Raw genomic sequence first — 19,583 nt, 5'->3', positions numbered from 1 at the left:
GTGGTGGTGACCATTAGAAGCCATATAAATGAGTCAGTGACTTGAACACAACCATTGTAAATAATTAGATGTGCCACAAATCAGAAAACTATAGATAGGAGCATAATCAATGCTGAATGTCTTTGTGCCTTATGTGTGTGCCTGTAAAATGTGAAATATGGATAAATGCAAAGCAGTGTATTCATTTTGAAGCTGCGTGATCTGGCACTGCTCAGTCTCAAAAACACAGTATGTCCCCAGAGCAAGATAGAAGGATATCAGCTCATTTTTCCAACTGAAATGTATTATGAAAGAATGACGCAGATGAGACCTCAGCAGATTCCCATCTGACCCCAGGATCACTACTCAGAGCAGAGAAAAGTGAACTCCTTATTAAAACTCTTAAATCATCTGAGATCATTACAGAAGAGTTTTATTTTTTCAGCATGACTTCTAGCAGCCTATAATCATGTCAACTATTTTTATATTACATTTACACTCTTTTGCTATTTCTAACAAATCTTCTGTGATGTCCATTAAATACATTTCCATGAGCTGGTAACAGAGCATAGCAGGCAAATAAACCATTGATATTGAAACACCAGCAACGTAATTTGGGAGATAGCTTGTTTGACTCAGGCGGAGAACTCAAATTTGTCCCCACAAGTCACTCCTTGACAATCAGTCTAAGATCTGCCCCCCATTAGGATGTACTGTTACCTCCATAAGGAACTGACTCATGCACTCCACTGCACTTTTGGATAATGGAAAAGCATTTTAAGAGTCCAACTAGAACACACAATTGTCCTTATGTTCATATCATTATATGTGTCAGCTCTTATAGATTATTATCCTGTATGATGGTCTATAGCACATTAGTATATTGTTGTTACTAATTGCAAGCCACACTGTAAAAAATGATTGTGATTTTTGTGATATATATATATATACAGTAAGTTTCCATAATATATTCGGTGAATAAATGTAATTACATTTAATGTAATTTTACAGTAAAATACTGTTAAAAATACAGTTTTTGGAAGTGAAAAAGAAAAAGTCATTGTATAATTTAGTGACAAACCGTAAATTGACACTCCCAGAATTCCCTGCATGACACTTAATTCATTTTTAATTAATAATTTAATTCATTACATTTATATAGCGCTTTACATTGTCAGGGGGTATCTCCTCATCCACCACCAGTGTGCAGCATCCACCTGGGGTGCCAGAACGCCCACCACACACCAACTTATTGGTGGAGAGGAGAAAGAGTGATGAAGCCAATCAGTAGATATGGGGATTGTTAGGAGGCCATGATGATCAGAGGCCAATGGGCAATGACACTGTGCACCTTCTATGTATAAGTACTGCCCTCCTCAGCTCGTAGAAAAGCTGTCTGTGATAAGCTTTGGTTCATCAATGACTTTCTCATCACCACTAGTTTTTGGTGGTTATCAGTGCATTACAATGGTTCAAAACAGATATTCGTACTTCAATATGTTGGTTTATTAACATTACATCAGTTAATGAAATACGGTATTTTATTGTGAATTTAAGTTAAGTCTGTAAAACCTCAAATGTTGCAACCATATTTTTTACTGTGAAGTTCTGGCAACCACAGCTGCCGGTATTTTCTCGTAAATTTCACCGTTTTTTTTTTTTACAGTGAAGCTTAGATAGATGTAAATGGATTGTTATAGTCTCAGTATAGTGTGGTGGAACGGGAAAAGGCGTAACTGGGAAAATGAAACCAAAACAATTGTCCTGACCGCCAGCGAATAGGAACGGGAGCCTAATTTGGGAAGGAAGTGATGTGGCTATATATATATGTAGTGGAACAGAATCAAAGGTTGGCGGGTTAGTGGAGAGTGGAGAAGGAAAAAGTCGCGAGTGTCTAGAGTGAAAGTTTACCGGGTTCAGCGGAGCGCACACTTACGCACTCTGTAATGCTGGAGCGAGCGCCAGAGGGTTTTAAAGAGACCATTATCCGAGCGGCAGGACCAGCGCAGAGGCGGGTGAGGTTTCAGGAGCGGCAGGGAAGTGTCTTTACCTGGATGCCTTTTCCTTGGAGAAAATCCACCTCCACTGTTTGAAAAAAACTGTTTCCCCAAGTTCATGAGTGGCCGGTCGGATGGCTCATGGCTTCCCGTAACACACATCAGCACTCACCCAAAGTTCACCCACACCACATTCGCCCGCACATACCGTACCGTACAACTCCCTTATGTGAGTATTTTCTTTTCCATCTTAAGATATTAATTCGTCGAATGGTCTGGGCGACTGGAATTAATCTTGTTTGTATTCCTTTGTTTTCTTCCCTCCTTTTTTATCGGTTTTGAATTGTAACTGAGCACGGACTATCGAAACTGCTGAGGTGAATGCAGAGTTAGACTGGAGTCTCGCAATACTACCAATTTATTGTATAGTTTGTTTTTTGACTGATGGATGTGTAATGTATGTTCACCTTCGTGGGAACTAATTCTTTGTTTTTTGTTTTTTTCTCTCTTGTGAAAAATACATACGTTAAACTGAACTGAAAACTATTTTCCCCTGAGAAGTTATTTCCTGCTTTGCATTATATTCTCGGCTGGTGGGATTTTGTATGTAATGGGTGGTTTTGAACGGCTAGCTATCTGGGTTTAACTACTTTTGACAGGCTTATTCCTGTCTGGCGCCAGAACATTTTGAGTTGGTAAAATTATTGTTATTATTATTTTTACTAAACCTGGTTACCTGGGTGCCACCGTTACAATAGTCTCATAATTTTCAAACAGTACATTGTTGTGTTTTGTTCATTCAAAACGACCATTTCCCATCCCTCACACAAAGCTTATTTCTTCACAAATATGTGAAAATGTACTGTATGGGCATCAAAGAATGCAGAAACAACTATTTACTTTCTAAATCAATAACTGAAGAATAACACATCATGATAGGTCAGCGGGAGATACATTTGCTCTGTTTACTCACATACAATAAAAGGACAGAAACCCATGATACATTAAGATTTACTCTCAGTATTTCTCAACATACTAAAGGAATTATTAAAAAACAAAGAGTGACACTTTACGCCATTTTAATCTGAGCTCAAAACTATAGCTTCATTTTCATATGTGCTTCCTTGATATAATCAACACTGGATCCTTCTACTGCAGACATTTCAATTTTTGGTTGAGACTTTATTGCACACAATTTGTGATGACGATCGGTCAGATGACGTCATCACCGGAGCGCCAGTTTAATGCACCGTTGTTTGTTTATCTGTGCGTATGAGTGGGCTATTAAATTATATAAATAATATGGTGTTAGTATGCTTTCGCGAAGCCTTTGTGTACACATGTGAGGTTTGCATCTTCCAATGGATATCATCATCATGCACATTATATACAAGTCGTTGCAATTTGTAAGTATTGTTTCTTTCATTGTTTTTTGTTAGGTAAAGAGGCATAATAATTTCAATGACTTTGTTTGTTGTTGTAAAAAGCATTTATGGTTTCTGACATTAGTTAACGGCAATCATCATGTTGTTATTTACCTCTTCCGCTGTCCCTGGGTTCATTCTGCCAGCGCACGAAGGCAGAATGCGCTCATGGTAGCAATGATCATACCATGTTGTATTGTTTGGGTAACTCTGACTTCATTGAGTTACTTTCATTGTTGTTATGTATGTATGTATGTATCTATTGATTGCTGTTGTCTAGTTGCTGTCTTTTGTTATTTAAATGGATATGGAATAGTGTGTTATTAGAGAAAGATGAACTGTCTATGAGGAGTTCATTCTGTTGAATTGGTTAGGTCCAATTTTGTTTGGCGGGAAATATTTCTATTTAAACCACCTGTTGTGTTGTAGAAGGTTTTTTTTTTGCAGCGCCCAGCTATAGGGCTTGTCAGCATTGTGTAGTGCTAGGTTCGCTGCTCCAGCTATTTTCTTTGTGGTTTTGTGTAGCCCAGTGAAGGTGCTGAGTTTGAGCACCAAACTTAAGTTGTTTTGTTATTTTGTTTATTTGTCTTTTTTCTTGTTTGTACTTTGTATTTATTCCGCACTCTCATTTAGTCTTGTGGGAAGACAATAAACCACTTTTCGCATGACATCTTGTGTGTCGTACCATGCCTATCTAGTTCCTCCCTAGACCGTCGGAACCACAGTACCTGACTTTGTTGGCCGGACGCCTAGCTACAACACATATGGTGCTTCCAGGTCTTTAAGAGGCTGGTCGACATTTTTTTCTTTGCATTAAGAAATGGACAATGCCGCCAAAGAAACATGATGTTGCAAAAGTGGTAAAGCCCAACTCAAATGTTTTGGCTCCAGACCAGTCAGGACGAGGGGATGAATGTGCAGGTGATGAAGAGGAGTTATCTGAGGAGGGGACAGATCCTCTCAGGTCTATGCTACAGACTTTTCTGCAAAAACAACGTCAAAGAGATGAGGACAGAGATAAAGAGTCACAGTGTCAAGAGCACAGATGGCGTACATTGCATCATCAGTTTATACAGCTGCAGTCTGAGGTACATCAGGAGAAGCAAGAGCAACAGTCAAGGGGAGGATTGACAAAACCTACCACCTCACCATTAGCTTCAGCCCATACCACTCCTCCAGTCCCTCATCCACATCAACAGACCTGGCAGACTGCCCAGGATGATGCATCTGCATCAGCTTCAATACAGGATGGTATAGTACAACACCATAGGTCTTCAATGCCAACTTATGAAAGTCCAAGAATGCTGCCATGGACTGAAGATGAGGATCTAGAGCATTATCTAACGACATTTGAACGAATTGCTCAGGCATGCAGATGGCCCAGACAGGATTGGGCACTCTATCTTCTACCTCTTCTTACTGGCAAGGCGAGGGCAGCCTATGTGGCCATGGAGCCTGAGGAGTCCTTGGATTATAACTATGCCAAGCAAGCTATCCTTGACAAATTTGAAATTAATGCTGAAACATATCGTCAGAGATTCAGATCCTACAGTGTCCAGGAAGACGAGACTCCAAAAGAGCTTCAGGTGAGGTTGAAGGACTTGTATGAAAAATGGATGAATCCCAGGCTTCGAACCAAGGAAGAAATTGGAGAACAAATAGTTTTAGAACAGTTCCTCAAACTCCTTAATCCTAACACAAGAATGTGGGTAAAACAGAACAACCCCACTTCATCAAGACAGGCAGCAGAGTTGGCTGAAACCTTCATGGCTGCAAGACGATCAGTATACCAGCCAAGGCGTTGGAGAAACAATAACAGCAGTGCAGCGGGTAAGCCTGCAGATGGTTTTGGCTGTGGTATTAACAACTCTATCACATATAATCATGTGTCACAAACTAAACCCCTTGGCAACCCTAGTAAACAGCAGAAAATTAGACCTAGTTTGGTATGTCATGGATGTGGCCAGCAGGGTCACAAGAAGATAGTTTGCCCCTTACAGAATGTCACTAACACTCGATTTTGTTATGTGCCTAGACCATCTCTCAGCTCTGATTAAGTAGAATTGAACAGGGATACGGTAGTTAAGGTAAAGATGGGGGTAATTGGTTCAAGGCGCTGGTTGATTCCGGCTCAAGTCAAACCCTTGTCAGAAGTGAATGTTTGGGGGAGCAGAGCAGTCTAATACAGGTCAAGCTGAGGGTTCGCTGTATCCATGGCGATGTAAGAGCGTATCCTGAAACTGATCTTGTGGTTGAGATTGAAAATGAGTCATATGTCTTGTCGGTTGGTATTGTGGAACAGGCTCCCTATCCAGTTATTTTAGGCAGAGATGTACCAATATTGGTAGACCTCTTGCAGTGTGACAAGGAGTTAGCTGAGGTTAGGGTAGTCACAAAAGCCCAAGCTAAACAGCAAAAATACCTTTTGCAGGAGAGCTTAAAATTAAGAAATTGAGACGTGAGAAACGGCAAAAGAAAATGGAGGGCACAAAAATTTGTGAGGAGCTAACTAAACCTTGCTTTGATGATATTGTGCAAATTCCACACATTATAGTGGAGTTACAAAGGCAAGACAAGTCATTACAACGACTACTGGAGAAAGCTATTAGTCAGAGTCCTCAGACATTGGTCTCCCAAAAGGAACGGTATGTGGTAAAAAATGACAGGTTATACTGGCAGGGTGCAGAGGGGGAACGATTGGTAGTTCCAGTTTCTATGAGGGAACAAGTGTTGCAGTTAGGCCATTCGGTGCCATGGGCAGGTCATTTGGGACAGCAAAAAACACTGGCTAGAATTGCAAGCAGATTTCATTGGCCAAGACTTTATATGGATGTGGTAGACTTCTGTAGATCATGTCCAGAATGTCAGTTAACGAGTCCAATTAAAAGAGGTGACAGAGCGCCTTTAGTCAGTCTCCCTATCATTGATGTTCCTTTCACTCGGATTGCTATGGATATCGTTGGCCCTCTGCAAAAGAGTAAGGGAGGGAAACGTTACATTCTAGTTGTTGCTGACTATGCTACTAGATATCCGGAAGCATTCCCACTCAGAAACATTAAGACCAGACAAATTGTCAATGCCCTTATTCAGCTCTTTTCATGTGTAGGCATTCCCAGAGAGATAATTACAGATCAAGGAACCAATTTTACTTCCAAACACATCAAACAAATTTACTCCATACTAGGCATACGCCCCATACATACCACACCTTACCATCTTCAGACCGATGGTATGGTGGAAAGATTCAACCAAACGTTAAAAAGCCATGCTGCGTAAGTTTGTATCAGAAATGGGGGTTGATTGGGACCATTGGCTACCTTACCTTCTCTTTGCATACCGAGAGGTCCCCCAATCATCAACAGGCTATTCACCATTTGTGCTGCTTTATGGACGCCAAGTGCGAGGACCATTAGATATCTTGAAGGAGGCCTGGGAAGGAGATAATCCGGTAGAGCAAACAAACATTTTGTCTTATGTTATGAAGATGAGAGAAAAGATGGACTTGCTGGTCTAGATGGTACAGTTTAATATGGCTGAGGCACAACAACGACAAAAAACTTGGTATGACCGGTCATCTAGAAAGAGGACATTGGTACCAGGTCAGAAGGTCTTGCTACTTCTCCCGACATCAGACACCGGGTTGCTAGCCAAGTGGCAAGGGCCATATGAGGTACTACGGAAGGTGAGCCCTACCAAATACGAGATCTCTTTGCCTGATCGTCGTAAAAAGTCTCAAGTCTTCCACATTAACCTCTTAAGGTCTTGGCATGAAAGCAAGGGGTCTTTGTCTGATCAGCTATGGGCAAGAGCGGTGGAGGAGGAAGAGGAACTGGAGGAGCAGTATTTCCCCACTGGTCCAAATTCTTCAGTGTACCCAGCTGTGGATCACCTCCCTCTTAAGCAACAGAATGAACTCAGAAAGATTATACCAGAAGGGCTGTTTAGAGACAAGCCGGGAAGGACGAGCCTGATACAGCACTATTCTGCCCTCATAGAACGTGACTGTACTCCATTAGACAGATAGCAAACATTTAGAATAAAGTCCCAAGACGTACTTTTCTTGGTTATTATCCTTTACTGTAAAACTGAAAATATAGAAAATGCAATATGTAAATACATTACAAGAAAACATAATTGCAATTATCCTGTTTGATAACAGTCAACTGTTTGCTCTAATTTACAACCGTTCTCTTCAATAACTGTGTTTGTTTTAACATCAAAGAAAGTCAAATCACTTGTTACATTCAAACCTCCATAACAACTTGATTAAGATTGTAACTACTTACAGTCAAATGCTTTCCAGAGCTAAACTGTTAAAAGATGCATTTCTGAGCTGTGCTGTGTCATCATTCCTTCTCTTTCGTTTCTGAACATACCAGCTTCCTAACAATGAGATCGCGATTTCAAAATAAAAGTCCCGGAGGAAATAATTCACAATATATACAAATAAAATAGTAAATAATACACAAAAATACCATTTCAATTTCTAAGGGCAGCACACTCCCCGCATGGTATAATGACATTATGCCACTACTTCGACTTTTTTTCTAGCTTTTTAGAGTCTTTCAGTATGGTTTTTAAGTCTTAGTAGAAAAGAGAATGACTATTTCCGAGATTGGTCTCATAAAGAATTTAGTGGTTCCTTGGTCAACAATTTTCAGTTCCACTTTACGAACTAATTTGTCTGCACTTGGAATGGTTTTTACGACAAGTCCAATAGGCCAGCTATTCCTTGATGCTTGACTTTCTTTCAAAAGCACGACATCACCAACTTTCACGTTTGTTTTTGCATCAGGCCACTTTTTGCGATTCTGCAGTGTCGACAAATATTCTCTTCGCCATCTTTTCCAAAAGGTATCAGCAAAACACTGCACTTGTTTCCACTGTTTTGTATGGAGATAAGCTGTGTCAAAACCTCCCTCAGGACCTGCAACTGTGTTCCGTTTCTGTGTCAACAACAATGCTGGAGTTAGTATTTCAGAAGCGTCTGGGTCTGTAGACACTGGTACTAAAGGCCTCGCATTTATGATTGCCATAACTTCAGCCATTAGAGTCACCAGAATCTCATGCGTGAGGCGTGTGGGTTTTTGAATCAGCATACCATCTAGAATTCGTCTAGCAACTCCAATGAGTCTCTCCCAGGATCCCCCCATGTGTGAAGCATGGGGTGGATTGAAGATCCACGTGCATCCTGTGTCTTTGAGGTAGGCATTTAATCCAGAGTCATTCACGTTGATTTTCAACTCTTTGCAGGCACCTACAAAGTTTGTACCTCTATCAGATCGAAGTAATTTTGCTGGCCCACGGATAGAGAAAAATCGTCGCAATGCATTTATAAAACTTGATGTAGACAGACTCAATCAGCTCAATATGCACTGCTCTCACGGACAAGCACACGAAAATCACTGCCCAGCGTTTTGACTCTGCACTGCCACCTCTTGTACGACGTGTGACCACACTCCATGGGCCAAACACATCAAGGCCCACGTTAGTAAAGGGTGGTTCAGTCGACACTCTATCTGCAGGCAAATTTGCCATCCTCTGAGTCTGCAATTTTCCTCTTAGCTTGCGGCAGATAACACAGTTGTAAATGATATTGGAAACGAGATGTTTGCTTCCTATTATCCAAAATCCAGCAGCTCTGATGGCTCCATCAGTAAAATGGCGTCCCTGGTGCGCTACTTGGCTGTGATAGTGTCTTACCAGGAGGGTGGCAATATGGTGTTTGCATGGGATAATGAGAGGATGCTTTTCTCTTTGAGACAGGTCTGATGAAGATATACAACCTCCTACTCTCAGCAACCCATCATCAATTACTGGATTTAGTTTTTTGAGGAGGCTTCGATTTGGAAGGACCACTCCATTTTCAAGGCTCTCAAACTCTTCCATATATGTTTCATGTTGCACACAGTGTATGATTGTGTACTTGGCTTGTGTCAACTCACTTGCGCTACAGGATTTGTCACAGTGATGCCAACCTTTGCAATGCGTGTCATCTGTTTTACCACAGTAAGATCTTGCAATATGTATTAGTTGAGCTATCGACTTACAAAGGCTTTTCCAGCTAGAGAACCTCTCAAATCTGCGAGTACTTAACTGAGCTACAGAAATCTTTGTTGCAAGAACTGATATGTCAGGTCGAATTTCAGAATCAGGTTCCACCAATTCAAAGGTCTCTGTCAATTCTTGGGCATCTCCCTGGAGTAGAAATTGTGGTCCAGAAAACCAACATGTGTCCTGCAAATGCTGTGCTGATATAGCTTTGGTGGCAAGGTCTGCTGGGTTGTTGTTGGTATTCACATAATACCACTGGTCGGGATGTGTCGACACCTCTTGTACGACGTGTGACCACACTCCATGGGCCAAACACATCAAGGCCCACGTTAGTAAAGGGTGGTTCAGTCGACACTCTATCTGCAGGCAAATTTGCCATCCTCTGAGTCTGCAATTTTCCTCTTAGCTTGCGGCAGATAACACAGTTGTGAATGATATTGGAAACGAGATGTTTGCTTCCTATTATCCAAAATCCAGCAGCTCTGATGGCTCCATCAGTAAAATGGCGTCCCTGGTGCGCTACTTGGCTGTGATAGTGTCTTACCAGGAGGGTGGCAATATGGTGTTTGCATGGGATAATGAGAGGATGCTTTTCTCTTTGAGACAGGTCTGATGAAGATATACGACCTCCTACTCTCAGCAACCCATCATCAATTACTGGATTTAGTTTTTTGAGGAGGCTTTGATTTGGAAGGACCACTCCATTTTCAAGGCACTCAAACTCTTCCATATATGTTTCATGTTGCACACAGCGTATGATTGTGTACTTGGCTTGTGTCAACTCACTTGCGCTACAGGATTTGTCACAGTGATGCCAACCTTTGCAATGCGTGTCATCTGTTTTACCACAGTAAGATCTTGCAATATGTATTAGTTGAGCTATCGACTTACAAAGGCTTTTCCAGCTAGAGAACCTCTCAAATCTGCGAGTACTTAACTGAGCTACAGAAATCTTTGTTGCAAGAACTGATATGTCAGGTCGAATTTCAGAATCAGGTTCCACCAATTCAAAGGTCTCTGTCAATTCTTGGGCATCTCCCTGGAGTAGAAATTGTGGTCCAGAAAACCAACATGTGTCCTGCAAATGCTGTGCTGATATAGCTTTGGTGGCAAGGTCTGCTGGGTTGTTGTTGGTATTCACATAATACCACTGGTCGGGATGTGTCGACTTTATCCGAGCTACCCTATTTGCTACGTATACATAGAATCTCTTTCTGATGTTATGGATATATCCTAACACTATCCTGCTGTCTGTGAAGAACCTGACTGAATCTATTTCCTCATCAATCTCATCTCTGATCATTTCATACATTTCTACTGCTAGCACAGCTGCACATAATTCTAAGCGAGGAATTGTGTGAGCTGGACGAGGTGCTAATTTTGCTTTCCCCATAACAAACCCAACTTGGTATTGGTTATTACTGTCCACTATCCTAAGATAAGCTACTGCTCCTATCGCGACTGTGGAGGCATCTGAGAAGAAACACAGTTCTTTCCTTTGTGTGGCAAACAGCAAAACAGGTACATACGGCCTCTTAATCTGCAATTGTTCCAGTGTTGTTAGGGAACATCTCCATTCATTCCAATCTGCTTGTCTTTCTATAGAAAGAGGTGCATCCCAGTCCATTTGTTCAGAAGAAAGTTCTCTGAGCAGTACTTTCCCTCGCACTACAACCGGCGCTAGAAATCCAAGTGGGTCGTATAGACTATTCACTGTTGACAGAACACCCCTTTTCGTAAAGGGCTTCTCTTCTTGATTTACATGGAAGTTAAAGCTGTCAGTTTCCAGGTTCCAGGTGAGACCCAGACTGTGTTGGACAGGCAAACTCTCAACTCCTAGGTCCAAGTCCTTCAATTCTTTGGCATGATCCTCTTTGGAAAATGCTTCCATAACAGTTTTGCTGTTGGATGCAATTTTGTGTAACCTGAGATTTGACTCTGCTAGCATCTTTTGTGTGTTTCTGAAGAGATCAATGGCTTCCTCAGAAGTGGAAACTGAAGTTAGTCCATCATCCACATAAAAATTTCTTACTACAAAGTGCTTCGCATCATTGCCATGATCATTTTCTCCCTGGAGAGCAGCACGTCACATGCAGTAAATTGCCACAGCAGGTGAAGGACTATTGCCAAATACATGGACCTTCATCCTGTACTCTGTTACTTCTTTGTTTAGGTCATTGTCCTAATACCACAAAAACCTTAAAAAATCTCTGTGGTCCTCATGCACTACAAAACAATAAAACATCTGCTGTACATCCGCAGTCACTGCAATGCTCTCCTTTCTGAACCTCATGAGAACACCAAGGAGTGTGTTTAAATCAGGCCCACTGAGTAATGCCTTGTTAAGGGACATTCCTTCAAACTCTGCACTCGAATCGAACACAACCCTGATTTGATCAGGTTTTTGTGGGTGGTACACACCAAACATGGGAAGGTACCAGTGCTCTTCTTCATTATCTATGGGAGGGGCGTGCTCTGCATCGTCGTTGTCAAAAAGTTTTTGCATGAATTCAATGAACTGGTGTTTCATTTCTGTTTTTTATTTAGAGTTCTTCGAAGTGATGTGAGACGTTTCATTGCATGATCTCTATTATTTGGCAATCGAGACCTCGGGGAACGAAAGGGTAACGGTGCGACCCAACTGTTTGCAGAATCCTGGAAGACATCACTGTCCATGATTTCTAAGAAAGCTCTATCCTCCATAGACAGCCCAGGCTTGTCGTCATCTGGCGTTTTTTGGAATACTGCACAGCCTAAGTTATCAGTTTTCCTTACACCTGATTTTCCATCAAGATCTGGTAGCATGGTAGTGTGTTGCTTTGGCCTTCCGCAAACACATTCCTTTCCTTGAATCTGTTTCGGGCACGGAGTGAAATATGATGGGCGACCATTACTGAGCACGTGGGTTCGATAAACGTTCACACTTGAAGGTCGATGCGCTGTTCCCAGGCATACTTCCCCAACAATTACCCATCCAAGATCTAGTTGCTGAGCATATGGTGCATCATTAGGTCCATTTATTTGCTCTCTAACTTTGTGCACCCTCAGAATGTCTCTTCCTAAAAGCAAGAGGACGGGAGCATCAAGATCAACAGCAGGGATCTTATTTGCAACTGGCCTTAGGTGAGGATAATGGCGAGCCACCTCTGGAGAGGGGATCTCTGTTCTATCATCTGGCAGCATATCACACTCTATCAATGTTGGCAGTGAGAGTTTTGTAAGTCCATCTAGAGATTCTGCCATAAAGTTGGTGGCTCTCCGTCCAGAAGTCTGATTCACCCCAGCACAGGTCTTAATAGTGTATGGCGTGAAATTGGCTTCAATCTCAAAAAGATTGAAAAACTCTGTCTTGGCTAAAGATCTGTTACTTTGTTCATCCAAGACAGCATACACCCTAACTGCTTTCTCTCTCTTGCTCGCAGGATACACGGTCACCAGACAAATTTTGGAACATGATCTTCCGTGACCGGATTCGCCACATATCTCTGTGCATTTTGAAGTAACTGAGGTGGGTGAGGTCTCCGTCTGCTCCCCGCATTGCTCTTTCTCCTTGACAGGTTTTTCTGTAGTTAAGACTGCTGAATCTGGGTGCAAAGCTGCAATATGTCGTTCGCTGTTACATTCAGAGCATTTTATCGGTACATTGTAATTTTTTGCAATGTGTTTGTTCGAGTCACAACATCTGAAGCAGATATGATTTTCTTTTAGAAAAGATCTGCGTTCCTCTATTGATTTCTCTCTAAAGGCCTTACACTTTTTTAGAGGATGAGGCTTGCGGTGAATAGGACATTGCCGATCAGGACTTTCAATTCGTTTCTGAGACTGTTTAGACTGGAGGTCTAATGTCGAAGATGACACCTCTGTTCGATGTACAGTTACAGTGCTCTTTCCACTGGATTTGTGTTCTGTTCAGCTTGTTGTCGACAGATAACTAGAGGAGGAGAATGAAAAACTGGGGTCATTCCTTATTTTAGCTTGACTTCTCACAAACTGAGAGAAAAAGGCAAAGGGTGGGAAAGCTACTTGATAGTCTTCCTTATATTTGGACCCCTGACCTATCCATTTGTCTTGGAGATTTGTGGGTAATTTTTCCACTATTGGATTAACCCCACGTGGAGTGTCGAGATACGCAAGACCTGAAAGGTACCCATCAGCCTTTGCACATTCCAGTTCAAGAAGGATATCTCCTAACTCTCGCAATTTGTGGTTGTCCCTGTTTGACAGTTTTGGTATATTCTCAATTTTCTTTAGAAGTGCGTTTTCAATCACTTCAGGTGCTCCATAGCATTCCTCTAAGCGCTGCCAAGCCATACTGATTGCTGCTGTTGCATTAAGAACATGCACAGATCTTATTCTTTTTACTTGTTCAGAGGAGTCTTTTCCTAGCCACTTTACCATCAAATCCAGCTCTTCTCTAGCTGTTAGATTCAGTTCTCTAGTCGAATTAACGAAAGAAGCTTTCCATGCCCAATAGTTCTCTGGGCAGTCATCAAATTTCAGAAGACCAGAACTAACCCTTTCACGTCTGATCAGATATTTAGTTAGATCTGATGTAACTTGTGTCTCTGGTACATGTTGTGAAGAATGATGAAATGATGTTCGTTTCACATCTTTCTCATTTTCTTCTTTTTTCTTTACAGCAAAATTCTTTTGACTTGTGAAATACCGATTGTCTACCTCTACATTAGGCGGTGCCAGCAGGGTATAATCAACACCAGCCGCAACTGAAGGCAATGGTGACTTAACTTTGTTTTCTAACGGCTCATCATTAAATGGGAGTTCTGTGAATGATTCTCTTGAGTGCTGTTGTACATACTCACAGGTACGCTGAGCAACATTCATTGGTGATATGTCAGAAACTGCTTTTACATGAAACTTTCTACTTTCAAGCTCTTCATCTGCTTCTTCATACGCTGCTGCTTCGGCTGAAGCGACTGCTGCTGCACATTCAGCAGATGTGTAGACTTGCATCCAAATCTGCTTTTTGTTTCAGCATACTTGCTTCAAGTTCTGCTTTTTGTTTCATCATACTTGCTTCTTTCTTTGCATAGGCAATTTGAGCACGTGCTGCAACTGCTTTTGCTCTGGCTCTTATAGCTGCTGAGCTTGTGCTGGACCTTTTTGATGATGACCTGGAAGATCGAGATCGTGTTTCCATCTGCTGAAGAGGCTCTGTAGATTTCTTTATATGCTCCCCTTCCTCAGCTGGTTGATATTGTTGTTCCATTATGAGCTGCACTTTATCTTCAGGGGGAGGAACTGTCTTGGAAGACCGCAGTATCATGAGCTGTTCATGCAGTGATCTTGTTAAGCTTAGCCCGCTGTGATGGTGACTTTTTACTATTCTGCCCTCATAGAACGTGACTGAACTCCATTAGACAGATAGCAAACATTTAGAATAAAGTCCCAAGGCGTACTTTTCTTGGTTATTATCCTTTACTGTAAAACTGAAAATATAGAAAATGCAATATGTAAATACATTACAAGAAAACATAATTGCAATTATCCTGTTTGATAACAGTCAACTGTTTGCTCTAATTTACAACCGTTCTCTTCAATAACTGTGTTTGTTTTAACATCAAAGAAAGTCAAATCACTTGTTACATTCAAACCTCCATAACAACTTGATTAAGATTGTAACTAACAGTCAAATGCTTTCCAGAGCTAAACTGTTAAAAGATGCATTTCTGAGCTGTGCTGTGTCATCATTCCTTCTCTTTCGTTTCTGAACATACCAGCTTCCTAACAATGAGATCGCGATTTCAAAATAAAAGTCCCGGAGGAAATAATTCACAATATATACAAATAAAATAGTAAATAATACACAAAAATACCATTTCAATTTCTAAGGGCAGCACACACAAAATCCGTCTTTTGGTATCAGACCCTATTAGACAAACTCATTGTAGAGTTCTGGCTCGCCTGATCCCGGCATTGAAAGAAAAGGTAAAGATGATGTTGGATTTAGGAATCATTGAACCCTCAACAAGTGACTGGTGCAGTCCCGTGGTACTGGTACCAAAGAAAGATGGCACACTAAGGTTTTGTGTGGACTTTTCAAGACTAAATTCAGTATCAGCATTCGATCCATACCCCATGCCAAGGGTTGGTGAGTTAATCGAATGTCTGGGTAAAGCCAAGTATCTGACAACCTTGGACTTGTTCAAAGGTTTTTGGCAAGTCCAATTGGCTGAGTCTGCCAAAGAACTGACAGCTTTTCGTGTCCCTAGTGGGTTATACCATTTTAGGGTTATGCCGTTTGGGTTGCATGGGGCTGGAGCAACTTTTCAACGACTGGTGGATCAAGTCCTGAGAGGGATGGAGTGTGTGGCAGCAGCATATCTCGACGACATCGTTGTTTACAGTACGACCTGGAAAGAACATGTGGACCATTTGGCAGAGGTGTTTAATGGACTTCAACGGGCTGGTTTGGTCGCCAATGCCAAAAAGTGTTACATCGCCAAGTCAGAGGTTTCTTACCTGGGCTATATGCTGGGAGGAGGTATTATTAGGCTGCAGGTGGACAAAGTGCAAGCTGTTCTGTCATGTCCACAGCCGAATAACTAAGAGAAGGATGCGTTCATTCCTGGGCCTGGTCGGTTGGTACAGGAGATTTATTCTTAACTTCTCTAGTAGAGCTGCTGTTCTTACCGACCTTACAAAATAAAATAGCCCACAGAAAGTGATATGGAAACAAGAATGTGAACAAGCTTTCCAAGACTTGAAGAAGTGCTTATGTAGTTCGCCAGTTTTGCAGAGCCCAGATTTTAACCTTCCGTTCACAGTATAAACGGATGCCTCAGAAACTGGTTTGGGTGCGGTATTGTTGCAGGGGGAAGGAGAAACTCGGCACCCCGTGCAATATATAAGCAGAAAGTTGTTTCCTATGGAGACAAGGTATTCTACCATCGAGAAAGAGGCTTTGGCCATTAAGTGGGCATTGGACACTCTTAAGTTCTACTTGATTGGCAAAGACTTTGTAGTAGAAACAGACCACAGAGCTTTACAATGGCTGCACAGAATGAGAGACAGTAATGCTAGAGTTACACGTTGGTATCTCTCTCTCCAACCCTTCAAGTTTAATGTCCAATATAGGGCTGGTACAATGAACATTATTACTGACTTTTTGTCACGCCACTCTTGGAAGAGGGGCTGTTCCGAAGGGGGGCATGTGTGATGACGATCGGTCAGATGACGTTATCACCGGAGTGCCAGTTTAATGCACCGTTGTTTGTTTATCTGTGCGTATGAATGGGCTATTAAATTATGCAAGCCTATTGTTTGTAAATAATATGGTGTTAGTATGCTTTCGCGAAGCCTTTGTGTACACATGTGAGACTTGCATCTTCCTATGGATATCATCATGATGCACATTATATTATATAAGTCGTTGCAATTTGTTTCTTTCATTGTTTTTTGTTAGGTAAAGATGCATAATAATTTCAATGACTTTGTTTGTTGTTGTAAAAAGCATTTATGGTTTCTGACATTAGTTCACGGCAATCATCATGTTGTTATTTACCTGTTCCGCTGTCCCTGGGTTCATTCTGCCAGCGCACGTAGGCAGAATGCGCTCATGGTAACAATGATCATACCATGTTGTATTGTTTGGGTAACTCTGACTTCATTGAGTTACTTTCATTGTTGTTATGTATGTATGTATCTATTGATTGCTGTTGTCTACCGCGCTAGTTGCTGTCTTTTGTTATTTAAATGGATATGGAATAGTGTGTTATTAGAGAAAGATGAACTGTCTATGAGGAGTTCATTCTGTTGAATTGGTTAGGTCCAATTTTGTTTGGCAGGAAATATTTCTATTTAAACCACCTGTTGTGTTGTAGAAGGTTTTCTGTTTGCAGCGCCCAGCTATGGGGCTTGTCAGCATTGAGTAGTGCTAGGTTCGCTGCTCCAGCAATTCTCTTTGTGGTTTTGTGTAGCCCAGTGAAGGTGATGAGTTTGAGCACCAAACTTAAGTTGTTTTGTTATTTTGTTTGTCTTTTTTCTTGTTTGTACTTTGTATTTATTCCGCACTCTCACTTAGTCTTGTGGGAAGACAATAAACCACTTTTCGCATGACATCTTTTGTGTCGTACCATGCCTATCTAGTTCCTCCCTAGACCGTCAGAACCACAGTATCTGACTTTGTTGGCCGGATGGCTAGCTGGGTCACACAATTAATATATGTTTTATTTCCTGTAAGATCCAGTCTGAGAATGAATTAGCTTAGCTTGTTCTCAGAGCTATTTCATGTACAACATATTTACAGCATACTTTCTGATTGAAGACATAATTGAATGCTAAACATAATTCAAGGAGAGGCTGCCTCCAGAATAGCACGGTGACGTCATGAAACCCACCCACACGTGTGAAATCAGAGGGAAGAAAACTCGAGCCAAGATGCTTTCTATACACTGATGAACTCAAAAAAGTGTTTTTCTCTTGCCTGCAAACACACACACACACACACACACACACACCAGGCACACAAATATCTAGCAATCATTGGCAATCTTTACCACAGCATATGGATAAGTCATACAAGCCGAAGGGTCATTAGGACAAACCCTCGTCTGTCTCACCACAAGGTCAGAAACACTGTGTGGGAGCAGTGAATGAAAGTAAAAATTGCAATTTAATATATATATAATATATATATATATAATATACATAATTAATATATATAATTTTTTTTATTAATTCATTTTAATATTCATTTTATTATTTAATATTCTTTTTTACCACAATTTTGTTATACTTCACATGTGCTGTCAGGAAAAAAAAACAAAGAAAAATTTGCCTTGAAAATAATTTATTCAGGAGGTATTCTGGCCATTAGTAATGAGCAAGACAGGCTTCCAGCAATGCCATTTGTAAAGCCTTGGCTGACAATTAGAATAAAACAGCAGTTAACAGTTAAATATGTGCTTATTTGGAAACTAATTTATATATATATATATACATATATGTGTGTATGTGTGTATATATATATATATATATATATATATACATACATACATATATAAATATATATATAGATATACAGTGGGTACGGAAAGTATTCAGACCCCCTTAAATTTTTCACTCTTTGTTATATTGCAGCCATTTGCTAAAATCATTTAAGTTAATTTTTTTTCCTCATTAATGTACACACAGCACCCCATATTGACAGAAAAACACAGAATTGTTGACATTTTTGCAGATTTATTTAAAAAGAAAAACTGAAATATCACATGGTCCTAAGTATTCAGACCCTTTGCTCAGTATTTAGTAGAAGCACCCTTTTGATCTAATACAGCCATGAGTCTTTTTGGGAAAGATGCAACAAGTTTGTCACACCTGGATTTGGGGATCCTCTGCCATGCCTCCTTGCAGATCCTCTCCAGTTCGGTCAGGTTGGATGGTAAACGTTGGTGAACAGCCATTTTTAGGTCTCTCCAGAGATGCTCAATTGGGTTTAAGTCAGGGCTCTGGCTGGGCCATTCAAGAACAGTCACAGAGTTGTTGTGAAGCCACTCATTCGTTATTTTAGCTGTGTGCTTAGGGTAATTGTCTTGTTGGAAGGTAAACCTTCAGCCCAGTCTGAGGTCCTAAGCACTCTGGAGAAGGTTTTCGTCCAGGATATCCCTGTACTTGGCCGCATTCATCTTTCCCTCGATTGCAACCAGTCGTCCTGTCCCTGCAGCTGAAAAACACCCCCACAGCATGATGCTGCCACCACCATGCTTCACTGTTGGGACTGTATTGGACAGGTGATGAGCAGTGCCTGGTTTTCTCCACACATACCGCTTAGAATTAAGGCCAAAAAGTTCTATCTGGGTCTCATCAGACCAGAGAATCTTATTCAGGTGTTTTTTAGCAAACTCCATGCGGGCTTTCATGTGTCTTGCACTGAGGAGAGGCTTCCGTCGGGCCACTCTGCCATAAAGCCCCGACTGGTGGAGGGCTGCAGTGATGGTTGACTTTCTACAACTTTCTCCCATCTCCCAACTGCATCTCTGGAGCTCAGCCACAGTGATCTTTGGGTTCTTCTTTACCTCTCTCACCAAGGCTCTTCCCCCCCGATAGCTCAGTTTGGCCGGACGGCCAGCTCTAGGAAGGGTTCTGATCATCCCAAACGTCTTCCATTTAA

The sequence above is a fragment of the Sinocyclocheilus grahami genome, unplaced genomic scaffold (genome assembly GCF_001515645.1).
Source record: "Sinocyclocheilus grahami isolate Dianchi unplaced genomic scaffold, SAMN03320097.WGS_v1.1 scaffold108.1, whole genome shotgun sequence".
NCBI lineage: Eukaryota > Metazoa > Chordata > Actinopteri > Cypriniformes > Cyprinidae > Sinocyclocheilus > Sinocyclocheilus grahami.
Note: the sequence above shows the minus strand (reverse complement) of the source record.